The 20,782-nt window shown below is 34.7% G+C and overlaps 1 protein-coding gene and 1 long non-coding RNA gene across 4 annotated transcripts in view; one reads left to right on the top strand and one right to left on the bottom strand.

The window, feature by feature from the left end:
• The window catches only part of TP63 (tumor protein p63), a 526,038-nt gene that overhangs the window by 35,954 nt on the left and 469,302 nt on the right, over window positions 1-20,782 (top strand). The gene's annotated exons all lie outside the window — the stretch shown is intronic.
• Window positions 1-20,782, bottom strand: part of LOC144338981 (uncharacterized) — a 66,690-nt gene that overhangs the window by 7,960 nt on the left and 37,948 nt on the right. The window contains exon 2 of the long non-coding RNA XR_013413494.1: window positions 4,564-4,655. This is a non-coding gene — a long non-coding RNA (uncharacterized LOC144338981). The remainder of the gene's footprint in view (window positions 1-4,563; window positions 4,656-20,782) is intronic.

Here is a 20,782-nt window from a genome sequence, read left to right as displayed (position 1 = left end):
AGCTCAACAGATCCCAGGAAGAGATAAACTGATCTTGAATGATACAGACAGAAGCAGCGTTAGCAGCTGATGACCCTTCTCCCCTAACTCTGTCTCACTTGTGCTCACTCTCAAGTTGGGCTTTGCTGGCAAGGGCTTAAAAGTCACACGAGAGTAATATCAGACTCACAGCCACTCACTCAGTTTCCACTGGAATGAGAAAGACAAATAACCTGGAGTGAGGGGTTTGGTTACCTCTTACGTTGGCATCTAGCCAACAAGACAGGAGCCAGCAAGTGGCCCCACTGGCTGTCCAATGGAAGTGTTATTTATCCTGCCCAGTCCCCATCTGACCTGCCTCGTGTAGGGACTCATTTTAATATCCCACAATATTGATACGCCCTCTAGATGGAGAGTTACATCAGGGTAACTAGAGGGACAGAAGCAGTATGGAAAACAAGCTTCCTACCTTTTCCCATTGAACATCCATGTTTGTATATGGGTAGGACTGAATGCAACCAGCTCTTAATTTTCTACACACACAAGTTCAGCAATAAAACACACCTTACAAAAAATAAGTCCTGCATGTTAAAGTAGAACAAAGTAAGAATATCAAGTAGAGGAGATTCTCCTTAAGGAATAAGACATAATGTTCAGGGCATATCTTCCCACGGAAAAAAAAATCATTTTAGATTAAAAAACTTACAAGGTACTGTTGACTATTCCTTGTAGTTACCCCCAAGATTGAAGATATTTTTTATACTTTTTATTAAGCTTCATGAGATTTCAAAGCCCTGAAGTTTATCTACCTCACCGCCCACTCTGCCCTGAACAATGTGTGGCAAAAGATAGAGTTTATTAATTCCTATTCCCAAAGGAATACAGGATCTGATGGGAATGTGAGCCTGAGTCTCATTATTGTACCAATGTTTTAAAAAGAGATACCTCCTGGGTAGCTAGGTCTCAGTGGTTTTGCCCAAGTACATTTATTAAACAGTGATATGGTTTGGCTGTGTCCTCAGCCAAATCTCATCTTGCACTGTAGCTCCTATAATTCCCATGTGTTGTAGGAGCGACCCAGTGGGAAGTAACTGAATCATGGGGGTGGTTTTCCCCATACTGTTCTCATGGTAGTAAGTATCATGAAATCTAATGGTTTTATAAGGAGTTTCCTCTTTCTCTTGGTCTGTTTCTCTCTTTGCCAGTCACCTTTGTGCCAGTCACAAAGGGACATGTAAGATATCCCTTTGCTCTTCCTTCATCTTCCACCATGATTGTGAGGCCTCCCCAGCCATGTGGAACTGTGAGTCAATTAAACCTCTGTTTTTTAAAATAAATTATGCAGTCTTGGGCATGTCTTTATCAGCAGCATGAAAATGGACTAATACAAACAGACTTTAATGACTTAAGTGTGTTGTTTGTGTTTGTATTTTAGAACATCTCCTATGGTACACTATTCCTAGATAGCATTTGTTAATAGCCTGACATTCCAGGAAAGTGCAGATATATTCAATTCTAAATACCATGCGTAACCAGCACCAGCAAGTATCAGAAAACTTACTATTGTCATAAATGATTCTTAATTAACATTTAATTTCCTGCTGGTGAGGGGTTAGTGACATTAAATATATATCACATCCTAAAAAGAGCCTGAGGAGAGATCTTTGCAAAATAGAAAACTCTCTCTTTAAGAACATTATGCAATTAGGATATTGGCAGCTAAATTTATTTGGACATCAGCTCTCAGTCCATACAATGTGTTTTCATTTTAGATCACAGTTCAGAGTGGCTAGTGGAGGATTATAACTTTGGCAATAGCCTATGTTAATTTTAATTTGCCAACTTAAGAAATATTATTGCATTCTTATTTCAGCAACCTGTAAACAAGTGGTCTGTACCTTCATCCAAATTACTGCCTACTGCTCCATTATTCATCAAACATTCATTAAATATGTATGAGAGTTTTATTTCTGTGCAAGAATTGGGAGTGGTGCTATGGGACTCTAAGGTGAATAAGACAGTCTCTGAGCTCAAATTACTCTGGGTGTGTGGGAGTGAGACAAGTACTCTAAGAATCATATGAAACATGACCCAACCCAGCCACTGATTTTATGAGCTTAAACTTTTTCATGATATTGACCATCTTCAATAATTAAATCTTCCATAAGTAGTAAACTTATACTAATTTTATTCAAAAAATGTTTTTAATGATGTGTTTTATACCAAGTGTTATGCTAAGTACTGGAGATACAGGCAAAATTAAATATAGACTGAGCCTTAATGAGCTAACAGTTGGACAGCAAAGGCAATCACTAATATTGTGCCATAAAGTATGTATATTGTACCACAGACTAGAGTTAATGCCCCCAAAGCACCCCAATTATGTTTTAAACAATAGTAGTGTTATGAAAATAGTTGTGAACTTCTAAGGGTATTATTTGGAATGGATAAAAATGAATCTACATTTATTTGGATGTGTTGTCTCTGGTCTGGTCTTAAAATATACCCACACATGCACAGTATAGCATGGTGCAAAAGACATTGTCCTTGGAATTTTGAGGTCTGGCTTCTAGTTCTATACTTTCTATGTTGATCTTGGGTGCTCTCTTACTCACTCTGGTCCTTAATTTTCTGTACTATAAAATTAACATTGACAAATTAGTCTATAACATCTGGGGCAATCCAATATTGTACAACTGTATGAAAATTGCAGACTTGACTTCCGCAATTGCAAGGTCAATGGTGAAAAAAATTGACTCTGCTGGTTTGAAATGACAGCACCAACTGTGTAATACCTTCATGAAATGAAAGAGAAATGGAACTTAGAAACCACAGGGACTTCCCAGTGAGCTGGTGAAAATCTCTTCTTCTCCAAAGTCTAGTTACTAGCTTCCATTTCAGGTATAAAAGTTTTAATGAAAACAAACCTGCTCAAACGAAGCTATATGTGACTGCAAATACTTTCTTTAAAGTCCACGACACACTAATACCTTGACCTGAAGTTGTACTTCATACAGAGGATTAGGGTATTTGATGTGAGAGGTGAGACATCCTGAGGCTAGAGTCTGAAGATGGTATCACTCACTTGGCTCCCTACTTATGAAATGTCGAGCAAGTTCTATGCCAATGCAAGTGGAATTTTCTGCTTATTTTGTTTGTCATAAGTCCTAAACAAATAACTATTTGTTTGCCTAATATTGTCCCTTGAAACACACTGGGCTATTGCCAAAAAAGGAATAGTGAAAGTACCAAAAAAAAAAAAAAAAGGATGGTGCTGTTTCTACCATTTTTTTTAGGGGAAGTCATAGTCCTAAAAAGTGAATGCCTTCTCTCTGGCCTATCTTACTTTCCAAGTATACTAAGTCTTCACTTAATGTCATTTATAGGTTCTAACAAACTGTGACATTAAGCAAAAGGACATATAATACAACCAGTTTTCTTCCTTATCAATATTATAACAAAACAATGTTGAATAAAATGGCATTATTCAAGGAAATACCGTACATTGCTTCACTTAAAGTTGCAATATCCAACAACAACAACCTGCCATAGATGTTAAGTGGGGATTTACTGTTGAGTTGATCTTGGCTAACAATTATTATTAATTTGTTTTATCAATGTAGATTATTGGGTTGAAACTTTGAATTACTGATATTTTTCTTTACTTGGCATAAAAAAATTCCATGACCGTTTCAACCAGAACCAGTTTTGTGGACAATTATACCTAGAATGAATAGATGAGGAATTATTTTCTGGTATGTGTGCCCTGGAGATTATGCTATGATATGTTGGTAGGAGATTTTGACAGATGATTGGTCTGGTACATTATAGTAATGGGGTGGACTCCTGACTATATGGTTCTTGGACACACTAAAAGTGCCTTTTGAGCTTTAGTTTGCTCAACACAAAATGGAACACATGATATACTTTTCATGTCCCAAAAAGCAGTGGTGACAGAATGTTCCTTGAATAATCAAAGGTCTAATAAATTATCTTTTAAATTTATTTTTCGAAACAAATATTCTTGCTCATGTGCCATGGGAGACTTTGCACTACAAGAAGGCTTTAGTCATTAGAGAGAGAGATGTAATCACAAACTCCCTTTATCAAGTCGTAGTCCATGGGACAGATGGAAAGACAGACTAGCCAGCAAATGACATGGTCTCGTATCCTGCCAGAAATTGCAGTAGTAACAGAGCACCAATGGATAGCTTATATTAAGTGCACTCTCTGGTATTCTGATGGCTACTTACCAGAAAACAGCTCATCCATCCAAACCTGCAGGGATATCTCTACTGAAAAACTGGCAGCCTTAAGGGACCATAAGTTTCGTTTGTATTTAAGTAAACACCTGTTAGTATTAGATGTCACAGGTTGTTGGAAGACTGAGCTACTTAATAGGATCATGAAATATAAATAATTTAAAGAAGATTTATGGGTTCCATTAAATATCTTTTAAAGAATCAGAGTCTGGAATGTCAGAGGAGGTGGAACACTTACAGATCATCTAGTCTGATCCCCTCTGCTTGCAGATGAAAAGTCTGAGTCTTAAGAGAAATTTAGGCCAGGCATAGTGGATCATACCTGTAATACCGGCACTTTGGGAGCCTGAAGAGGGAGGACTGCTTGAGGCCAGGAGTTCAAGTTCAGCCTTGGCAACATAGTGAGATCTCCATCTCAAAAAGAAAAGAAAATAAAAATTAAAAAATTAGCCAGGTATGATGGCATGTACCTGTAGTCCTGGCTACTCAGGGGGATGAGGCTATAGGATCCCTTGAGCCCAAGAGTTCAAGGCTGCAGTGAACTATGATAATGCCACTGCACTTCAGCCTCGGTGGTAGAGTGAAACCTGTCTCTTAAAAAAAAAGGAGGAGAGAGAGAAAGAGAGAGAGACAAAGAGAGAGAGAACTTGCCCAAAGACACACACCTAACTACTTGCTGATGTAGAATTTAGGTCTCCTCACTCCTAGTTAAATGTCCACTTCACCATCTTCCATTTCACATTTCCTGATCACCTATTATTTGGTACTTCCAATTAGTGATAGAAAGATTACTAGGATTTATCTCTGACTTAAAGGAGCTCATGATTTAATGGGAGAGGGAGAGATGTGAATTACAAATATTAGGAAGACTATATAAGTTTCCACAGTGGAGGAACATATAAAGAGTATGTAGAAACAAAAGAGCTAATAGGTGCTCTTTGTTTGGATTGCATGCATCCCAAATATATAAGGTAAAAGAGAATTTTCATGAAAGTTCCCTCTCCAAACCTTACATGTCTGGATTCTCCAGCCTCATCCATTCCTTCTGTGAATTATGACGAGTTTTTGAAAATATTAAGTGCTATTCAATGAAAAAAGTGTGTAAAAATGTAGATTATCATCTCACTTATATAATAACAAGACATAGGTATAAAAGTAAATAAATATTTTCTGAGGGCTAAAACTGAATATTTTTGGTCCATTTAAAATGATATTGATTGCTGATCATAAAAGTAATACATAAATATATATTTTTATTATAAAATTAAAATGCAAAACTCAAAACTTTCAACATTTTAGGAAAAAACATAGGATTATATATTAGTGGAATTAGGAATTAGGAAGGATTTAATAAACAAGTTCCCAATATCGTAAACCAAAAAATAATATTATTGAAAATTTTGACTTCATTAACATTTAAAGCTTATTGATGAAAGTACACTGTGAATCTAAAATTAAGTCAGAGAGGAAGAAGATTCTTGCTACACAAATTAATAATGAATAATAAAAGTTATGTCTAAAATTTATAATGAACTTCTAAAAATAATGAGAAATTGGCAAATAATCTAATATAAATATAAACACATGTTATATACAGGAATTTCAAAGAACGGGAAATCTGAGAGACTATATATGAAAATATATGAAGTCCCAATAGCAATCAGATAAATGTTTATTCAAATCACAAAGACATACCATTCACATTCATTATATATGCAAATTTAACACTTGGCAAATATCAAGGGCTGTTGAGGATAGAGCCCAAAGGCTCGTATACTGCTAGTGGAAAGGTAAATGAGAAAAGTCACTTGGGAGCACAATTTGACAGTATCAAGTAAATTTGAAAATGGCATATCTTATGATTTAGAAATTTCCTTTCCAGGAATATTCCTTAGGAGAACTCTCACATATCTACATGAATAAATGTCTATAAGAATGATCATTATGACAGTTTATAAGACTAAAGTTGGGATAATGTAAACATCCTTCAAAGGAAAAAGAACATATAAACACAGAGAAATTCTAGGAAGCAATTAAAATCAATAAACTTTTTCTTCATGTATCAAGATAGATAAATATCAGATCACATAATGTTGAATGGAAAAGTACAATAAAATGGAATGCATAGTTTAATGTCATTTAAAATTTGTCAAAATTGGTACAAAACATTATAAATATCAAGTATATAACATAATGGGAAAGATGCATATTAACATTAGGGCACATGTGATCTTTGAGAAGGGTAATAGAATTTCAGGGGTGTGTATGATAATTTTGTATCATTAACCTTTTATTTCTCAGTATTATGTTTTTAAAATCATATTTAATTTTTAAAAGAATGCACTTTTTATTTTAAAAAGTTTTATTTTTTTAAATCTGAAGTCAGTATAAAATATAGCAATATTATATAAATCTGAGTGGTATTTATGCTATGTCTATTAATTATTTTTTATATTTGTATATTTGAGATATTTAATGATAAATATTAACATTAAAAATCATGACCTATTGGATATTTATTTAAACTAACAAATTGTGAATAAATGCATTTATGAATCTATTGGAATACTGAAGAGTAGATATTTGATTATCTGAAATAATTGTTTTTTAAGGTGGTATTTATGTTATACTAAAATATTTACAGATAAATTGATGTCTGAAATTTTCTCCAATATTATCTATAAAGGATGGAAATGGGTAGGAGTATAGATGAAATAAGGTTGGCTTTGAATTAATTTTTGAGGCTGGGAGATGCATGTATTAATTCATCATACAGATTCAGCATACTGGTCTCTACTTTCCCATAATAAAAAGTGGAAAATATATGTTATATTTTTAGAAAAGCAACTCATAGAAAAAAAATTACGGTGCAGTTTGAGTTCTCCTTTACCATTTCCATCAATGCTATTGGCATTTCCAGACCTGTTCTCTGAAGTTCTGTATGCATTAATACCTATAGAAATGGAAGCGTATGGTTTTTTACATGTGTGTTATCACATTGGATGTATTCTGTAGCTTCCCTTCCTCATTGCCATAAACAACATTTGTCAGACATCCACTTACGTCAGCACACTTTTCCTATATAATTATTTTGAAGGCTGCATTAAAATTCACATGACAATGTCCCATATTCTCTTATTGATTGATGGACGGATATGTTTTTTAATACAATTTGAAACTTTGTGACATATACTGCAACTAAAATCCTTGTGTAAATGTTGTGGTATATTTTTAATTATTTTTAACTATTAAAGATTAAATTTTCTACAATTAACATATATGTATATTTATAATTGTAAAATACATGCATATAATGATAAGTAACATATGAAAAGGATTCCAAGGAAAATCAGCACTTCTCTGGATTATCATTCTATACTGTCCAGGACGTTTAACTATTTATGAATCTAGTTCATCTGCTAGTTATTTCTAAAACTCTAAATCTGCACTTATATCTCTGTTTTCTTCAAATTTGTAGATGTTATATGACACCTATTGGCCTTCTATTTAGCATTATTACACAATTTCCCCTTTCTTCCCCAAATTTAAATAGTTTTATTATTATTTTAGTTCTTTCAATGATTATATTTATAACTTTAAATAAAAGTTATGCTACTGAAGGTCATAAGAATATAATTCCTACACCTCTATTTCTTGTTTCAGCAACTCCAGACATAGCTCCTTACTATGTAAAATGAGAAAATTGTATTCCTATCCTTATGTTCACACCACTTCCTCCTTCCAACACCCAACTCCTGTCAGCCATACTTTTATACATGAATTAAAGTTAACATTTGCATTATCTTCTGAAACTAAATACCTTTTGTACTTTTTATGTAAGTTGACCTTAAAAGTTGAATACCAAAAAATATATAATATTACTATGATTTTATAAATCTTGTTCATTTCAGTCAGGGCTAAGCATGCTAACATTTTCTAAGATTAATTTCCTTTTCTAAAGATAGAATGCCATGACTCCTTTGTGTTATTTGGTGGATACTTTTCCTAGAATCCGTGTTACCTGCGTTCACTTTTCTTACATTTCATCAATTGCTCAAAATTTTGTGCTGTTCTTGTTACCTTTACATTTATACCATGATTTTTCTATGTATAATAATTTTAAAAATTAGCATCTTATCTAACATCTTGTCATTCTTGAAAACTATGTAACATGACTTCCCCCATTCTGACATTGTTCAGGCTTTTGGTCAGTCAATTGCATGGAATTCCTTCCCTCCCTCCCTCCCTCCCTCCCTCCCTCCCTCCCTTCCTTCCTTCCTTCCTTCCTTCCTTCCTTCCTTCCTTCTTTCCCTTCCTCCCTTCCTCCCTCCCTCCCTTCCTCCCTCCCTCCCTCCCTTCCTCTTTTCTTTTCTCTCTTTTTTCTCTTCTCTTCTCTTTCCTTTTCTTTCTTGAAACCCTCTCACCCATGTCCTATGATAGTTGAAACTACTTATCTTTTATGTCTACTTGCAAGGGTGTCATACCTTAGCTTCATTGTGCTCCTAAATCAGAACTTCTTTTCCTGTATTCCATATTTTCCTTTTTTTGCTTGTTTTTCTGGAGTATGTTATCAATTGACTTGCTCATATAAAGCATATGGGAGACACAATTTTGGGGTTGTTGCTTATCTGAAAATCACTTTATTTTATAGCAACACTGGTCTAACAATTTGACAGGATATAAAACTCTGTTATATATAATCTTTCTTCACAACTTTGAAGGTGTTTTCCACTGCCTTCTAACTTACAAAGCTAATATTGAGAAGCCTGCTGTCAGTCTCATGCTCATTCTTCTGTGGGTATATTTTTATTTCCTTTCTTTCTGTCCGATTTTGGGATTTTAAGATTCTCCCTTTATTCATTTTCCCAAGTAAGGAAGGCATAGGTAGTCAATATATTAATTTGTTCATTTTTGCTCTCTGTACACCTTATGAACCTTCTGAATATGAAGACTGGTGTCCACTTTTATCTGTATAAGATATTCTATTGTTTCTTCTCAGCCTTTTGGCTAAGATCCTGTGTAAAAGATTCTATTATTGCTTTGATAATTTTTTCCATAATTTTCTCTTTCTGAAACTTCTTGGTGGATACCATAGTTCCTGACTATTTTGTTATGTCTCCTTCATTTGTTTTTCTTGTATTTTCTATTTCTTTTTATTTACCTCTACATTCTGGGATTTTTTTTTCCAAATTTTTCTTCAAAAAGTTTTATTTGAATTTTATTCCTAAAAGTGTATTTTTAGTCCCCGATATCTCTTTTGAATTCATTAATTGATGATTTATTTTTACCTTTTTTCAAATTTCATAAGTGAAATATCTTCTCAACACACTCCGACAGTATAATTAAAAATTACTCCTATTATGTCAAGTATGTGTTGCCGGATCCATTATTCTTTCCTCATCTTTTATTTTGATGGTATTTTTCATTATCTCATGCTGCTGTGTTTCTATTCATACAGAAAAATTAGAGATTCATCTGGCAATTTGACTGTGTGGATGTGGATCTCTCCTGCTTTCATCCTTGTGACATGTGGGCTCTTTTCCTGCTAGACTTCTTTCTGAATGAAAGGCTGACGGGACATTCAATGCACTTACCAAAACTTATCAATTGCCAGTCTTAACATTTGAGTGGCAGGCCAGAAATGAACCTTTAACCTACGAATTTCCAAATGCAAAATAAAAAGGAATTTTAATTTGGGTTTGTTAGCACCCACTTTGAGATCTAGTACCCATCTTGGACATCTTAGCCATCCCAAGGATCCATTTTATTTAGAAAGTTGCTCCCAAATTTTGGCTAAAATTCTGACTCTAAGTAGTTAGTAAGAGAGTTCTAATTTTTGAATTTTCTGACCTTGAAACTTCTAGCTTCTTCCATGGAAACTGTCTCCCACAAGTATTATGGGCAGAGATTTTGTCTGCTACATTCCACATAGCTATAAGATTTAACATTATAGAAATTTGTTAAAATCTCTCATACTTCTCTATTCTTTTTGTTATTACTAGCTTGTCATTAAATAAAATTCCAATCTGTTATTTCAACAGAATCTCCTTCCAGAGAAAGAGAAAAAAAATACCTGTGTTCTAGTTTCTGTTGAACAGAAAGCTAACTTAAACTATAAGAGATTTTCAAGTTCCTTTGTAATGGTACTCTTTGTAGTGTGGGAGGTATACAAAAACTGATATCCTTTGTATTGTTTTATATTTTTAAAAAGACTGACTATTGAAAAGGAATTTTTAAATTTACTGTTAATATTATTTTTTACTAACAAATCATCCTTACTTACCTTTATGGGGTACAATGTGATATTTTGATGTATGTATATAGATTGTGGAATGATTTAATCAAGCTACTTAACATATCCAGTACCTGGCTTACCTATCATTTTTTTTATCATGAGCCATTTGAAATTCAGTTATTCTGAAATCAACAATACACTATTGTTGACTATAGTCACCTCTCGTTGTGCAGCAGATGTCAAAACCTATTTTTCCTGTCGACCTGTAGCTTTGTATGCTTTGGTCAATAGCCTCCCATTTTCTCCCTCCTTACCTTCCAGCCTACTCTACTTCTGAGTTCAACTTTATTAGATTCCACATGTAAGTGAGATTAGGTGGTATTTGTTTTACTGTACCTTGCTTATTTCACTTAATAGAATATTCTCAGGATTCATCCATGTTGTTGCAAATGACAGAATTTAATTTAAAGCTAAATAGTATTCCATCATGCATATACACCACATTTTCACTGTTCATTCATCCATTAATGGATATTTAGGTTGATTTCATATTTTGGCTATTGTGAATAATGCTGCAATGAACAGATATCCCTTGATATACTGATTTCAGTTTCTTTGACTATATAATCAGAAGTGGAATTACTAAATCATATAGTAATTCTATTTTGAGTTTTTTGAGGACCCTTCATACCAATTTCTATAATGGCTATGCTGATTTACATTCCTAGCAACAACATTTGTTACCTTTTTTATTTTTGATAAAAGCCATTTTAACAGGTGTTAAGTGACATTTCATGGTGGTTTTAATTTGCATTGCCCTGATGGTTAGCGATGTTGAGCATTTTCTCATTTTCCATGTACCCTTTGACCACTTGTATGCCTTCTTTTGAAAAATGTCTGTTCTTATCTCTTTTGAGTCATATTCAAAATATTGTTGCCAAGATCAATGTCATGGCGCTTTTCCCCTATGTTTTCTTCTAGTAGTTTTACATTTTTAGGTCTATTTAAGTCTGTAATCCATTTTGAGTTAATTTTTGTGTATGGTCTAAGATAAGGGTCTAATTTCGTTCTTCTCCATGTAGATTTTCAGTTTTTTCAACACCATTTATTGAAGAGACAGTCCTTTCCCGATTGTGTTTTCTTGAGACCTTGTCAAAAATTAGTTGATAAAAGGAACTGTTTGTTATTTAAATAACTATAGTTTACTTTTTTTTGTTACATGTAAATTTACTGGGATAGCGCATGCAAATCTGGTTCAGAACATACCATACAAGGACTTTGTTTTTCAAGCTTTGCCAGACACAGCTGAGACCAGTTCATTGTCTTCCTTCCTTATCTTCACAAAGCTCCTTTTTGTGTGTATGTACTACTGCTATTTTGGGTTCATAAACATTCCTCAGTGATCAACAGACCTAATGTAATGCAAACTCTCCCTTACATTCTAAAATTATTTCTGCAAGCAAGAAATTCCTAAATCCAATGTACCTTGGGTTGGATTCTGTAACAGAACAAAGATATTAGTGGAAAAACTAATAAAATCCAAATAATGTCTGACATTTAGTTGATAGTAATGATTAATGTTTTTTTCCCTTTAGTTTTGACAAATATGTCAGATATTAATGTTAGGGAAAATTGGGTGAGAGGTACATGGGAACTCTTTATAGTATTTTTGCAACTTTTAAAACATCTAAAATTACTTCAAAATAAAAAATTTGCTAAACACACACACACACACACACACACACACACACACACACACACACACAGTTCTGCTCCTTTTCTTACTTACTGGCCTTAGCCATTATAACAGGATTTAACATTCCAACTTCTTTGGCAAATCTTTGTAAAGCATCTACTATGGGTTGGATGTGATGGTAGATACTTTGAGGATATAAAGATGAATAATACATTTCAGTTTGCATTCAGAGAATTATTTTTTTAAAGGACATGAATGCCATTTGTAATTTTTAGTTTACATCTGCTAATTTAATTGTGCTGTGTCTGTGAAGGTAGGGGCGTTCTGTGATTCTTCCTTAAAACTTAGCACAGGTAAGTCCTTGAAGATGTTGAGTGAAAAAATGAGTTCATGTATTAAGTAATTATGTACTGTATGCCCACTATATACTAGGCATAGTTTCCACATTCGAAGAGAATGCCTGAGTCTTAATAAGAAGAGGTAGTCTATCCAAGGTAAATGCTGAAGGTAAATGGGTGGCAAGTGGGATAGTATGGATCTAGAGTCAGTAAACTCAGGTTGACATTTGCTCTGTCACTTACTGTCTACACCTCTCATCTGTATTGTGTAGAGTGGGATTTATAATGCTCACTTCACAGATGTTTAAATAAAACAATATTTCCTAAAATACTTTAGAAATAAGATAATACTAATTAAGTCAGCATTTTGAAGTACATACATCCAAAATAAACCCAATTTTGCTGCAAATATTCTCTTTAAACATTTTTTTGAGAAAAACATTAATACATACCTTTAGAACATCTGTTAAGATTTTTTTTTAAAAAAAGGAAGTAAATTTCCAAGGTTTTCTAACACCGTCTAGGATAGTGAGTCTAAAATAACTAATATATCTTCAGGAAAGAGTTGACAAATAATGACTTCATTTCAAAGCAAAAGCAGGTTCTATTTACTTTAATTTCTATTAACGCTGTCATGTATCATTCATTGGCTTCCTAATTATTCTCTTTTATGTCTGAGAGCATACTTTATGTAGCCTCATGGCCTCAATGTGTGGTGGCCATTCACAGCTCTTTCTCACAAGAGGTTGGGAAGCTAAGGGCTCAACAGACTCTTGTAGCTCTGAAGGTTCAAGGTTGAAAAAGTCCCACCCACCTTTTTCAGTGAAGTTGATATCCCTGGATGCGTCCTTCTAGTGTGTTTCAGTGTCTTCTTCCCATGGAACAAGTAATTTCACCCTTTTCGAGTCATTGTCTTGGTCCTGTGTATTGATTAGGGTCCTTAAATGTAACAAGCTAAGACTGTGTCAAAGTCAGTCAATGAATATTTTTTGAGAACCTACTATGTACAAGGGTTCAAATATACATTTATATAATACTTCATAACGCAATTTAAAACATTATGTCAATAAATACTGAGAAAAAATGTTAGACGTTATTAGCATTTCATAGAAGACTTATTTTCAAGGTCTCAGGAGTTTTAACCCATAAAATAAGGATTTGAGGCCGGGTGCAGTGGCTCATGCCTGTAATCCCAACAGTTTGGGAGGCTGAGGCAGGCGGATCACGAGGTCAGGAGTTTGAGACCAGCCTGGTCAACAAGGTGAAACTCCATCTCTACTAAAAATATAAAAATTAGCCAGGTGTGGTGGCAGGTGCCTGTAATACCAGCTACTCAGGAGACTGAGGCAGGAGAATTGCTTGACCCATGAGGTGGAGGTTGCAGTGAGCCAAGCTCGTGCCACGCACTCCAACCTGGATGACAGAGCAAGACTCTGTCTCAAAAAAAATTTTTTTTTTTTAAATAAGCATTTGAACTCAAAACTCTTGAGGGTAAGCCCCAGTATTCATGGACTACATCACAACCGGTTACCAAGATAGCTGCTGTGGGTGAAGCAGAGATAATGAGTTACAGATTCTACACTTAAGATATGTGTGGTCTCCAGGAAATAAAATCTTTACTGGAACTATACTCACATAAAGTAGAAATGGAAGGTTATCATAAGACAAGTAAAACAAACAAGCAAACAAACAAAATAGAAAAAGCAATTAAAAGAGAGAAGGAAAATATCAGTGAGGTAAGGGGAGACTACACTGCAGAAAATATTTGATTTGGGCTTTGAAAAAAAGATGGATTGGGGGCTATGGATTTGTTTCATTTTTGTGCATATTATTTTCTTTTGCTTGAAATATTATTATACATATAAATACTATATATGTTGCTTTTATATTATTTTAAGAATAACAGTATAATTATTCTTGCAATATCCATCACATTCCCATCACCTTTGAAGCTCTTCAAGTGTCCTTCATCTCTTAAATTATCTCACTTCCTCACTCCCAAACTAATCACTATCTGGAAAGTTAATTATTCATTCTCTTGCAGTTTACCACAGATATGGGTGTCCCTAATCAATATATTGTTTAGTTTTGACTGTTTTGACCTTATATAAATGAAACTATGATAGATGTTATCTTTTGTGACTTGTTTTGTATTCAGCACTATGTTTTTAAAATTCATTAATATTGATCCATGTAGCTGTGGTTCATTCATATGTATGTTTGGGAAGTTTCTGTTTAATTCATTTCTGTTACAAATAGTGCTACTCTAAACGTGTTTATATGTTACTGCTAGTCGCACACACTGAACATTTGCATATTTGCAGGAGCTTGATCTAGTATGGCAATGTTGTGTCCTGGCCTATGCAATCACACCTGTAAGAGTAACAACTAATCAAACTGCTTTTTTCAAAGTAAGTTTGCCAATTTATTCTCCCACCAGAAGTGTGTGAAAACTTCTATTACTTCAGTCCTTGAAAGCAAAGACCGTCTTATTTATGTGTCACCAATGGGAGGAGACAGATGACTTTATTGATAAAGAAGGCACTATCACAAAAAAATTACATTTTTTTTTTTTTTTTTTTGCACCTAGTGGGGTAAGTGCTGAGTCAGTTTCCATCTTGGGCTCTGAATCTTGCTACCATCATTTCTTCCTTTTTTCCTGCCCCGGACAGCGCTCTATCTCTTTTATTATTTTTATCATGTAAGGAATGTGTGTTCATGAGAGATGAATAAGAAGAAGTTATAGTGATGGATAATTTTTTAAAAAATTATCATCAGAAATTGTATCGTTAAGAAATAACCACTATTGACTGGGCATGGTGGCTCATGCCTGTAATCCTAGCACTTTGGGAGGCTGAGGTGGCGGACCACAAGGTCAGGAATTTGAGACCAGCCTGGCCAACATAGTGAAACCCTGTCTCTACTAAGAAGACAAAAATTAGCCGGGTGTGGTGGCATGTCCCCATAATCCCAGCTACTCAGGAGGCAGATGTTTCAGTGAGCTGAGATTGTACTACTACACTCCCGCCTGGGTGACAGAGCCAGCCTCCATCTCAGGAAAAAGAGATAAGAAAAGAAAGAACCACTATGAGCATCGTATGGATGCACCATAATCTATTTGTTACTAAGGTAATTTTTATGTTCGTGACTTCAGGGAAGAAAAAGTGGCTTCTGGGAATGTGCATATTGACACAGAATGTATACAGAATGAAGTGCCTTTTGATTTTAAATGTAATCAGACATTCAAGAGAGTAGAACATATGGACTCACAGAACATCAGAGCAAGGAAGGAATTTACATGTGGCTATATAGGCCCTTTATTTTTTGTAAGAGGAAATAGCCAGAAATACTGATCCCAACTCTGATGATTGTACTCTCTTGGTGTGAAACTTCAGATCACTCCCAGAGATTTGAAAGGCCAGAGTCCTCAGGTGAGCATCCAAGGGTGTCTCAGTAGCAATCTCTGTCCATTATACCAGATTCAAAGTCAATAAAAAAATTTTACCTCCTTCTATGTGCCAAATTCTGTCACAGATTTTTTTTTTTAATTTAAGCCCAATGACAATAGTGTTGTGTTTATTGCTACCACAATTACCACCTTATTTTACAAATGAGAAAACTGAGGTTGAATATTCAGTTATTTAGACTTTTTACTAAAGTCTCAGAATAACTTGATATGGTTCTTAGTTAGGCCAAGTGCTCTGATCCCCAAGACACTACATTAAGAAGCCATGGAATACTATGCAGCCATAAAAAAGGATGAGTTGCATCCCCTCCCTGTAGGGACAGGGATGCAGCTGGAAACCATCATTCTCAGCAAACTATCGCAAGAACAGAAAACCAAATACCACATGTTCTCACTCATAGGTGGGAATTGAACAATGAGATCACTTGGACACAGGAAGGGGAACATCACACACCGGGTCCTGTTGTGGGGAGGGGGTAGGGGGGAGGGATAGCATTAGGAGATATACCTAATGTAAATGACGAGTTAATGGGTGTAGCACAGCAACATGGCACATGTATACATATGTAACAAACCTGCACATTGTGCACATGTACCCTAGAACTTGAAGTATAATTTAAAAAAAAAAAAAGATTCTATTCTATGTAGTATCAGTCACATAACACATTCTACTTTCATTGATTCAAAAGAAAGTGACACGTAGATTTTCCACCTGGTATTATTCTTACCCTTAGGCCTATCTCTTCAGTCACTTATGGGCAGCTTTGATTTCTTACCTTCAGCTTATCTCCTGCCTGGCATGTGGTTGCCACACACAGGGCAGGGAAGGGTCAGGGCAGGGGTGAATAGGCAGTGTGGAATGGAACTGGAGGAAAGAAGAGTAGATAGCTGGCTGTTGTTTTTGCTCTGATATTATTGTCTAGTCAAGATCCAAGATGCTGTCCCTCTCTCGTTGCTGTGTACTCTTTGCTCTCTAACTTAGAAGTGTTTATTATGATAGGCTGTGAGCAGATGGACTGAAGTGAGGAGAGAAATTTGACCCAAGAAGATGTCACTCAAACAGCTGAGGCTAGTATTTCACCAGATGTCCAAGCAGTTAACCCATTGAGAGCTTTATGAAGATCAGTAGCAATTTTTTCATTTGCTGAAATCTTAATTACTAATTTTTCTAATTAGTTAATGGTAGCAAGTATTTGCAAATCATAAAGTGTATTTTATATTTGAAAACATTGATATTTAGTATCATCTTTGATGCATTCATCAATCCAGAGAGATAATCTGCATTGGATGATAACTAATAATAACAAATATTATTAGTCCTAGTTTACTGATAAGTAAACTCAGGTGCAACTTGTGAAAAGTCACATGCACATACGGTGGAAGAGCTCAGACCACTAAAAGAGAAGAGAAGTTGGGACAGATTTCAGCAATCACCTAGTCAAATATGTATACTCAGAAAAATGAAAACACCGAGGTGGGTTCTGCTGGGGTGATTTGTTGAAGCTCCCCCAGTAAGTTGTGAGTTCATATGGGACTTGAACCCAGGTCCCCTTATTGCAGCCCCAGGGTTTCCTCTACCAGATTTTTTGATTCCTGCCTATTCAGTGTTGCAACATGCCTGCCTCACTAGCTGGCAAAGAAGCAATCCACCGTCCTGGCTGAAGATGAAGGGGGAAAAGGGACTGCCATGTTCTACCCAGTCATCCTGTACAATTGTGTCAAGCTTCAAAAGCCCTCATGACTCTTAATGAGTAAATAGGTTACTTGAAAGATTGAAATCAAACATTCCTAGTAATTTTGAGAATTGCGTAACATTCTGGTTTAAGGAAAAAAAAAAGGTCATCTCTTTGATTTAATCATGCCGCCAATGTTGGTGAGGATGAAGAAAAAAAATTCTTATTTCAAATTCTCCTTAAAGGAAAATAGAGAATTGAGAAAGCTAGTGTAGAGTGAAGGAGAAAAATAGTGAATCAGTAGTCAAACAACCAGAGCCGGAATTTCAGCTATGTGAATGTTACTTGGATTCTCTGAGTCTCAATTTCGTATGTAAAATGAGAGTAAATACCCTCTTATTTGCCTCCTGTGACTATGGGGAGAATCTATTTTTAATCACTGTGACTGCAGTATGTAAAATTAAAATTGTGCTATACTAATATGAGAGAGGATTAAAAATAACACTAATGGGCCTCTCTCCCTTGGTTTGGTGAGAGAGGCAGCAAAGCCTAGCAGCTTGGAGAACAGACCAGGGAGTCATATTGTCTGGATTTGAATTCTGGTTTTATCATGTACTACTTGTGTGATCTTGAGCAAGCTACCTAAGCTCACCACTAAAATGTGGATACTAGAATATCTCTCATTGTTTTGTTATGAAGATTAAGTGAGTTAATGTTTGCAGAATTCTTAGAACAATAACTTTCACATACTAAGTTCTATATAAGTGGTGGTTAAACAAATAATTTAAAAAATATATTGATTACTTCAAGGCAAATATACACCAGGACAACAGAAATGTTCATTTAAGATTCTGTCTTAGCTGTTTTCCTATTTCAATTTCTAGCCACAGGCCTTTGTACTTAGAGTAAGTTTGAAATATGCTCCATGATTACATCTTGACATGATTATACATTTTTAATGATTTAAGTTTATAAATAAAGAATGTATAGTATTAAATGCAAATCTAACTTATATTTATCCAACTGACAAATATTATTTACTACTTTATGCATTAATGAAAACATTCCATACTTGTGTATGGAGTCTATCACTGATGGGCATTTGGGTTGGTTCCAGTCTTTGCTATTGTGAATAGTGCTGCAATAAACATATGCGTGTATGTATCTTTATAGTAGAGTGATTTATAAACCTTTGGATATATATACCCAGTAATGGAATTGCTGGGTCAAATGGTATTTCTGGTTCTAGATCCTTGAGGAAGCGACACATTATCTTCAACGATGGTTGAACTAATTTACACTCCCACCAAAAGTGTAAAAGTGTAAAAGTGTTCCTATTTCTCCATATCCTCTCCAGCATCTATTGTTTCCTTACTTTTTAATGATCACCATTTTAACTGGAGTGAGATGTTATCTCATTGCGGTTTTGATTTGCATTTCTCTAATGACCAGTATGAGCTTTTATTCATGTTTGTTAGCCGCATAAATGTCTTCTTTTGAGAAGTGTCTGTTCATATTCTTCACCCACTTTTTAATGGGGTTGTTTGCTTTTTTTTCTTGTAAATTTGTTTAAGTTCTTTGTAGATTCTGGATATTAGCCCTTTGTCACATGGATAGATTGCAAAAATTTTCTCCCATTCTGTAGGTTGTCTGCTCACTCTGATGATAGTTTCTTTTGCTGTGCAGAAGCTCTTTAGTTTAATTAGATCCCATTTGTCAATTTTGGCTTATGTTGCCATTGCTTTTGACATTTTAGTCATGAAGTCTTTGCCCACACCTATGTCCTGAATGATATTGCCTAGGTTTTCTTCTAGGGTTTTTATGGTTTTAGGTCTTATGTTTAAGTCTTTAATCCATCTTGAGTTAATTTTTGTGTAAGGTGTAAAGAAGGGGTCCAGTTTCAGTTTTCTGCATGTGGCTAGCCAGTTTTCCCAACATAATTTATTAAATAGGGAATCATTTCCCCATTGTTTGTTTTTGTCAGGTTTGTCAAAGATCAGATGGTTGTAGATGTGTGGCATTATTCCTGAGGCCTCTGTTCTGTTCCATTGGTCTATATCTCTGTTTTGGTACCAGTACCATGCTGTTTTGGTTATGGTAGCCTTGTAATATAGTTTGAAGTCAGGTAGCATGCATGATGCACCCAGCTTTGTTCTTTTTGCTTAGGACTGTCTTGGCTATATGGGCTCTTTTTTGGTTCCATATGATATTTAAAGTATTTTTTTCTAATTCTGTGAAGAAAGTCAATGGTAGCTTGATGGGGATAGCATTGAATCTATAAATTACTTGGGGCAGTATGGCCATTTTAATGATATTGATACTTCCTATCCCTGGGGATGGAATGTTTTTCCATTTGTTTGTGTCCTCTCTTATTCCCTTGAGCAGCGGTTTGCAGTTCTCATTGAAGAGGTCCTTCACCTCCCTTGTAAGTTGTATTCTCATTCTCTTTGTAGAAATTGTGAATGAGAGTTCACGTATGATTTGGCTCTCTGTTTGTTTATTATTGTTGTATAGGAATGCTTGTGATTTTTGTAAAGAAGAAGAAATGTTTATATTGATGCTTTAAGAATTAACAGGAGTTTTTTAAGTAGTAGAGGAAACAATGGCAATGGAAGACTGTAACACAACAGTCTAAGTCTAAATAGGGAAATATGTCAAAGTTAATCACACTATTTAATCAATTAGGCACCAAATAATTGACTATCAGGCATACCTCTGACTTTGAATGCAAGAAAGAAAATGTTTTCTGAAGTCTTAAGGATAATTTATTATAATAATAATAATAATAGTAATACTTTTAAGAGAATCTATTATATTAAACAAATACAAAGTTATAGCATCTAGAAATTTTTTAAACTCTCACCTAATTAAATATTGGGTAAAGGAGGCAGAAGCAATTTACAAAAAAAAAAAAAAAAAAAAAACCTGAATAAAAATATTTGTGATGTATCCAGAGATATAGATACACTATATCTGTGTGTGTGTGTGCATGTGTGCGTGCACATGTGCATATATGAAAGTTTTTTCTTCTAAGTTCTCAGGACAAGGCTTCATTTTTTCTTTTGCTTCAGAATACTTTCATACCACCCACATTAATTTTATTTGCTAGTACTTAAAGTAAAAAATTTTCATT

The sequence above is a fragment of the Macaca mulatta genome, chromosome 2 (assembly GCF_049350105.2).
Source record: "Macaca mulatta isolate MMU2019108-1 chromosome 2, T2T-MMU8v2.0, whole genome shotgun sequence".
Lineage (NCBI taxonomy): Eukaryota > Metazoa > Chordata > Mammalia > Primates > Cercopithecidae > Macaca > Macaca mulatta.
Note: the sequence above shows the minus strand (reverse complement) of the source record. Positions and strands in the feature narration are given on the sequence as shown.